The sequence below is a fragment of the Brienomyrus brachyistius genome, chromosome 2 (genome assembly GCF_023856365.1).
Source record: "Brienomyrus brachyistius isolate T26 chromosome 2, BBRACH_0.4, whole genome shotgun sequence".
Classification (NCBI taxonomy): domain Eukaryota; kingdom Metazoa; phylum Chordata; class Actinopteri; order Osteoglossiformes; family Mormyridae; genus Brienomyrus; species Brienomyrus brachyistius.
The window spans coordinates 41,964,457-41,971,956 of record NC_064534.1 but is presented as its reverse complement, the minus strand read 5'-3'; the positions used below and the strand labels follow the sequence as shown (position 1 = coordinate 41,971,956).

Here is a 7,500-nt window from a genome sequence, read left to right as displayed (position 1 = left end):
TATGCCAAAAATATCGAATATTCTGTGGCGAATTGGTTTTTGCATAGAAAACAAAGCGGTCAGTTGAAGAGGAATTATATCAGTACTTTGTTTAAAACTGTGTGTAAAAAGCTGTCTCTTTATTATTAACAATAAGTTGTAAAACGTGAATGTGGAGTGACAGTCTTCAAGTTTGTCAGAAGATCGCGCCCTGGTGGAATAAAGGCACGAACAGCTTACAGCACCTAGAATTACCAGGCAGTATTTAGAGTAAAACGGTGTGTAAAAGCTGCCTTTATGAATGAGAGAAAAAAGAAATATATAAAATAGTAAGGGGAGTGATAGATTTAAATTAATCGTGAGGTGGAGTGCCAACTGTATAAAGTAAAAGTGAGAAAAGCTTACAGCACGTGGTATTCCCAGGCAGTCTCCCATCCAAGTACTAACCAGACCCTACCCCGCTTAGCTTCCGAGATCAGACGAAATCGGGCGTGTTCAGGGTGGTATGGCCATAAGCGAGAGCCGCGAACAAAAACAGCCCTTTTGCATTACACGCCTCTATACATGCCAGTTAGTCCCATTGGATCCTACTCCTGTTTTTTTTTTTTTTTTTATCTGACTCACACTGCAGCACCACCATCCAATCGGCAGCGCCGCACCCACACCAAACATTCACCAAACTACTCAGCCGGCAGCCTACCACAATTATTCCATTCTTTCCGCATCCGCACACTTCCTTCTCTTTAAGTCCTTTTCACTACCGCACAGGTTAATCGCCGCACGTCCCCCGCCGGCAAACATTACTCATTTGCCTACCGCATGCAGGCTTCTCTTAAAGACCCTCTGTTATCAAGTCCGCTAACAGCCACAAAATCTCCGCCGCACGAAGCCCACTGGTTGCTGTTGAATCACATGCTTCCCCAAAATGTCATGCTGTCAGAACACTGGGAGCTACACACGCCAACAAGTCCATACTGCAGGCTGCAGCCAGAACAATTTTCTACATTGAAACATCGACGGCCTCTTCTCTCTAAAAATTCAGCAGACCGCTTCTACCACCAGCAAAGAAGTTTCCATCCCTAATTCCTCTGTGATTCCCACTAACCTAAACATTAAGCTGGCATTGAAGGGTGTGAATTACCCCGGCCAACCTGCTCTTTTAAATACAGCTTTTAGCAAGTTTTGAAAGGAGGAGAAGAGCAGATAATATGCCAAAAATATCGAATATTCTGTGGCGAAGTGGTTTTTGCATAGAAAACAAAGCGGTCAGTTGAAGAGGAATTATATCAGTACTTTGTTTAAAACTGTGTGTAAAAAGCTGTCTCTTTATTATTAACAATAAGTTGTAAAACGTGAATGTGGAGTGACAGTCTTCAAGTTTGTCAGAAGATCGCGCCCTGGTGGAATAAAGGCACGAACAGCTTACAGCACCTAGAATTACCAGGCAGTATTTAGAGTAAAACGGTGTGTAAAAGCTGCCTTTATGAATGAGAGAAAAAAGAAATATATAAAATAGTAAGGGGAGTGATAGATTTAAATTAATCGTGAGGTGGAGTGCCCCCTGTATAAAGTAAAAGTGAGAAAAGCTTACAGCACGTGGTATTCCCAGGCAGTCTCCCATCCAAGTACTAACCAGACCCTACCCCGCTTAGCTACCGAGATCAGACGAAATCGGGCGTGTTCAGGGTGGTATGGCCATAAGCGAGAGCCGCGAACAAAAACAGCCCTTTTGCATTACACGCCTCTATACATGCCAGTTAGTCCCATTGGATCCTACTCCTGTTTTTTTTTTTTTTTTTATCTGACTCACACTGCAGCACCACCATCCAATCGGCAGCGCCGCACCCACACCAAACATTCACCAAACTACTCAGCCGGCAGCCTACCACAATTATTCCATTCTTTCCGCATCCGCACACTTCCTTCTCTTTAAGTCCTTTTCACTACCGCACAGGTTAATCGCCGCACGTCCCCCGCCGGCAAACATTACTCATTTGCCTACCGCATGCAGGCTTCTCTTAAAGACCCTCTGTTATCAACTCCGCTAACAGCCACAAAATCTCCGCCGCACGAAGCCCACTGGTTGCTGTTGAATCACATGCTTCCCCAAAATGTCATGCTGTCAGAACACTGGGAGCTACACACGCCAACAAGTCCATACTGCAGGCTGCAGCCAGAACAATTTTCTACATTGAAACATCGACGGCCTCTTCTCTCTAAAAATTCACCAGACCGCTTCTACCACCAGCAAAGAAGTTTCCATCCCTAATTCCTCTGTGATTCCCACTAACCTAAACATTAAGCTGGCATTGAAGGGTGTGAATTACCCCGGCCAATCTGTTCTTTTAAATACAGCTTTTAGCAAGTTTTGAAAGGAGAAGAGCAGAACTTGCTATGCCAATAATATCGGGTCTTCTGTGGCGAAGTGGTTTTTGCATAGAAAACAAAGCGGTCAGTTGAAGAGGAATAATATCAGTACTTTGTTTAAAACTGTGTGTAAAAAGCTGTCTCTTTATCATTAACAATAAGTTGTAAAACGTGAATGGGGAGTGACAGTCTTCAAGTTTGTGAGAAGATCGTGCCCTGGTGGAATAAAGGCACGACCAGCTTACAGCACCTAGAATTACCAGGCAGTATTTAGAGTAAAACGTGTGTAAAAGCTGCCTTTATGAATGAGAGAAAAAAGAAATATATAAAATAGTAAGGGGAGTGATAGATTAAAATTAATCGTGAGGTGGAGTGCCCCCTGTATAAAGTAAAAGTGAGAAAAGCTTACAGCACGTGGTATTCCCAGGCAGTCTCCCATCCAAGTACTAACCAGACCCTACCCCACTTAGCTTCCGAGATCAGACGAGATCGGGCGTGTTCAGGGTGGTATGGCCATAAGCGAGAGCCGCGAACAAAAACAGCCCTTTTGCATTATACGCCTCTATACATGCCAGTTAGTCCCATTGGATCCTACTCCTGTTTTTTTTTTTTTTTTTTTTTTATCTGACTCACACTGCAGCACCACCATCCAATCGGCAGCGCCGCACCCACACCAAACATTCACCAAACTACTCAGCCGGCAGCCTACCACAATTATTCCATTCTTTCCGCATCCGCACACTTCCTTCTCTTTAAGTCCTTTTCACTACCGCACAGGTTAATCGCCGCACGTCCCCCGCCGGCAAACATTACTCATTTGCCTACCGCATGCAGGCTTCTCTTAAAGACCCTCTGTTATCAAGTCCGCTAACAGCCACAAAATCTCCGCCGCACGAAGCCCACTGGTTGCTGTTGAATCACATGCTTCCCCAAAATGTCATGCTGTCAGAACACTGGGAGCTACACACGCCAACAAGTCCATACTGCAGGCTGCAGCCAGAACAATTTTCTACATTGAAACATCGACGGCCTCTTCTCTCTAAAAATTCAGCAGACCGCTTCTACCACCAGCAAAGAAGTTTCCATCCCTAATTCCTCTGTGATTCCCACTAACCTAAACATTAAGCTGGCATTGAAGGGTGTGAATTACCCCGGCCAACCTGCTCTTTTAAATACAGCTTTTAGCAAGTTTTGAAAGGAGGAGAAGAGCAGATAATATGCCAAAAATATCGAATATTCTGTGGCGAAGTGGTTTTTGCATAGAAAACAAAGCGGTCAGTTGAAGAGGAATTATATCAGTACTTTGTTTAAAACTGTGTGTAAAAAGCTGTCTCTTTATTATTAACAATAAGTTGTAAAACGTGAATGTGGAGTGACAGTCTTCAAGTTTGTCAGAAGATCGCGCCCTGGTGGAATAAAGGCACGAACAGCTTACAGCACCTAGAATTACCAGGCAGTATTTAGAGTAAAACGGTGTGTAAAAGCTGCCTTTATGAATGAGAGAAAAAAGAAATATATAAAATAGTAAGGGGAGTGATAGATTTAAATTAATCGTGAGGTGGAGTGCCAACTGTATAAAGTAAAAGTGAGAAAAGCTTACAGCACGTGGTATTCCCAGGCAGTCTCCCATCCAAGTACTAACCAGACCCTACCCCGCTTAGCTTCCGAGATCAGACGAAATCGGGCGTGTTCAGGGTGGTATGGCCATAAGCGAGAGCCGCGAACAAAAACAGCCCTTTTGCATTACACGCCTCTATACATGCCAGTTAGTCCCATTGGATCCTACTCCTGTTTTTTTTTTTTTTTTTATCTGACTCACACTGCAGCACCACCATCCAATCGGCAGCGCCGCACCCACACCAAACATTCACCAAACTACTCAGCCGGCAGCCTACCACAATTATTCCATTCTTTCCGCATCCGCACACTTCCTTCTCTTTAAGTCCTTTTCACTACCGCACAGGTTAATCGCCGCACGTCCCCCGCCGGCAAACATTACTCATTTGCCTACCGCATGCAGGCTTCTCTTAAAGACCCTCTGTTATCAAGTCCGCTAACAGCCACAAAATCTCCGCCGCACGAAGCCCACTGGTTGCTGTTGAATCACATGCTTCCCCAAAATGTCATGCTGTCAGAACACTGGGAGCTACACACGCCAACAAGTCCATACTGCAGGCTGCAGCCAGAACAATTTTCTACATTGAAACATCGACGGCCTCTTCTCTCTAAAAATTCAGCAGACCGCTTCTACCACCAGCAAAGAAGTTTCCATCCCTAATTCCTCTGTGATTCCCACTAACCTAAACATTAAGCTGGCATTGAAGGGTGTGAATTACCCCGGCCAACCTGCTCTTTTAAATACAGCTTTTAGCAAGTTTTGAAAGGAGGAGAAGAGCAGATAATATGCCAAAAATATCGAATATTCTGTGGCGAAGTGGTTTTTGCATAGAAAACAAAGCGGTCAGTTGAAGAGGAATTATATCAGTACTTTGTTTAAAACTGTGTGTAAAAAGCTGTCTCTTTATTATTAACAATAAGTTGTAAAACGTGAATGTGGAGTGACAGTCTTCAAGTTTGTCAGAAGATCGCGCCCTGGTGGAATAAAGGCACGAACAGCTTACAGCACCTAGAATTACCAGGCAGTATTTAGAGTAAAACGGTGTGTAAAAGCTGCCTTTATGAATGAGAGAAAAAAGAAATATATAAAATAGTAAGGGGAGTGATAGATTTAAATTAATCGTGAGGTGGAGTGCCCCCTGTATAAAGTAAAAGTGAGAAAAGCTTACAGCACGTGGTATTCCCAGGCAGTCTCCCATCCAAGTACTAACCAGACCCTACCCCGCTTAGCTACCGAGATCAGACGAAATCGGGCGTGTTCAGGGTGGTATGGCCATAAGCGAGAGCCGCGAACAAAAACAGCCCTTTTGCATTACACGCCTCTATACATGCCAGTTAGTCCCATTGGATCCTACTCCTGTTTTTTTTTTTTTTTTTTATCTGACTCACACTGCAGCACCACCATCCAATCGGCAGCGCCGCACCCACACCAAACATTCACCAAACTACTCAGCCGGCAGCCTACCACAATTATTCCATTCTTTCCGCATCCGCACACTTCCTTCTCTTTAAGTCCTTTTCACTACCGCACAGGTTAATCGCCGCACGTCCCCCGCCGGCAAACATTACTCATTTGCCTACCGCATGCAGGCTTCTCTTAAAGACCCTCTGTTATCAACTCCGCTAACAGCCACAAAATCTCCGCCGCACGAAGCCCACTGGTTGCTGTTGAATCACATGCTTCCCCAAAATGTCATGCTGTCAGAACACTGGGAGCTACACACGCCAACAAGTCCATACTGCAGGCTGCAGCCAGAACAATTTTCTACATTGAAACATCGACGGCCTCTTCTCTCTAAAAATTCACCAGACCGCTTCTACCACCAGCAAAGAAGTTTCCATCCCTAATTCCTCTGTGATTCCCACTAACCTAAACATTAAGCTGGCATTGAAGGGTGTGAATTACCCCGGCCAATCTGTTCTTTTAAATACAGCTTTTAGCAAGTTTTGAAAGGAGAAGAGCAGAACTTGCTATGCCAATAATATCGAGTCTTCTGTGGCGAAGTGGTTTTTGCATAGAAAACAAAGCGGTCAGTTGAAGAGGAATAATATCAGTACTTTGTTTAAAACTGTGTGTAAAAAGCTGTCTCTTTATCATTAACAATAAGTTGTAAAACGTGAATGGGAGTGACAGTCTTCAAGTTTGTGAGAAGATCGCGCCCTGGTGGAATAAAGGCACGAACAGCTTACAGCACCTAGAATTACCAGGAAGTATTTAGAGTAAAACGGTTTCTAAAAGCTGCCTTTATGAATGAGAGAAAAAAAAATATATATATATATAAAATAGTAAAATGGAAGGGGAGTGATAGATTTAAATTAATCGTGAAGTGGAGCGCCCCCTGTATAAAGTAAAAGTGAGAAAAGCTTACAGCACCTGGTATTCCCAGGTGGTCTCCCATCCAAGTACTAACCAGACCCTACCCTGCTTAGCTTCCGAGATCAGACGAGATCGGGCGTGTTCAGGGTGGTATGGCCGTAAGCGAGAGATGCTACCAAAAACATCCCTTTTGCATTACACGCCTCTATACATGCCAGTTGGTCCCATTGGATCTTACTAATGTTCTTTTTTTTTTTTATCTGACTCACACTGCAGCCCCATCATCCAATCGGCAGCGCCGGACCCACACCAAACATTCACCAAACTACTCAGCCGGCAGCCTACCACAATTATTCCATTCTTTCCGCATCTGCACACTTCCTTCTTTTTAACTCCTTTTCACTACCGCACAGGTTAATCGCCGCACGTCCCCCGCCGGCAAACATTACTCCTTTGCCTACTGCATGCAGGCTTCTCTTAATGACCCTCTGTTATCAACTCCGCTAACAGCCACAAAATCTCCGCCGCACGAAGCACACTGGTAGCTGCTGAATCACATGCTTCCCCAAAACGTCACGCTGTCAGAACACTGGGAGCTACACACACCAACAAGTCCATACTGCAGGCTGCAGCCAGAACAATTTTCTACATTCAAACATCGACGGCCTCTTCTCTCTAAAAATTCACCAGACCGCTTCTACCACCAGCAAAGAAGTTTCCATCCCTAATTCCTCTGTGATTCCCACTAACCTAAACATTAAGCTGGCATTGAAGGGTGTGAATTACCCCGGCCAATCTGTTCTTTTAAATACAGCTTTTAGCAAGTTTTGAAAGGAGGAGAAGAGCAGATAATATGCCAATAATATCGAATATTCTGTGGCGAAGTGGTTTTTGCATAGAAAACAAAGCGGTGAGTTTAAGAGGAATTATATCAGTACTTTGTTTAAAACTGTGTGTAAAAAGCTGTCTCTTTATTATTAACAATAAGTTGTAAAACGTGAATGTGGAGTGACAGTCTTCAAGTTTGTCAGAAGATCGCGCCCTGGTGGAATAAAGGCACGAACAGCTTACAGCACCTAGAATTACCAGGCAGTATTTAGAGTAAAACGGTGTGTAAAGGCTGCCTTTATGAATGAGAGAAAAAAAATATATATATAAAATAGTAAAATGGAAGGGGAGTGATAGATTTAAATTAATCGTGAAGTGGAGCGCCCCCTGTA

At 44.0% G+C, this 7,500-nt stretch overlaps 6 non-coding genes across 6 annotated transcripts; all 6 read right to left on the bottom strand.

The window, feature by feature from the left end:
• Positions 1-377: 377 nt before the first annotated feature.
• Positions 378-496, bottom strand: LOC125730878 (5S ribosomal RNA). The gene has a single exon (XR_007391170.1). It is a non-coding gene; the product is annotated as a 5S ribosomal RNA (ribosomal RNA).
• A 1,067-nt stretch (positions 497-1,563) lies between these two features.
• Positions 1,564-1,682, bottom strand: LOC125731189 (5S ribosomal RNA). The gene has a single exon (XR_007391471.1). It is a non-coding gene; the product is annotated as a 5S ribosomal RNA (ribosomal RNA).
• A 1,066-nt stretch (positions 1,683-2,748) lies between these two features.
• LOC125730851 (5S ribosomal RNA) lies at positions 2,749-2,867 on the bottom strand. The gene has a single exon (XR_007391138.1). It is a non-coding gene; the product is annotated as a 5S ribosomal RNA (ribosomal RNA).
• Positions 2,868-3,939: 1,072 nt separating this feature from the next.
• LOC125730877 (5S ribosomal RNA) lies at positions 3,940-4,058 on the bottom strand. Its single transcript, XR_007391169.1, has one exon. It is a non-coding gene; the product is annotated as a 5S ribosomal RNA (ribosomal RNA).
• A 1,067-nt stretch (positions 4,059-5,125) lies between these two features.
• On the bottom strand, positions 5,126-5,244 carry LOC125731186 (5S ribosomal RNA). The gene has a single exon (XR_007391469.1). It is a non-coding gene; the product is annotated as a 5S ribosomal RNA (ribosomal RNA).
• A 1,081-nt stretch (positions 5,245-6,325) lies between these two features.
• LOC125737282 (5S ribosomal RNA) lies at positions 6,326-6,444 on the bottom strand. The gene has a single exon (XR_007396548.1). It is a non-coding gene; the product is annotated as a 5S ribosomal RNA (ribosomal RNA).
• Positions 6,445-7,500: the final 1,056 nt, after the last annotated feature.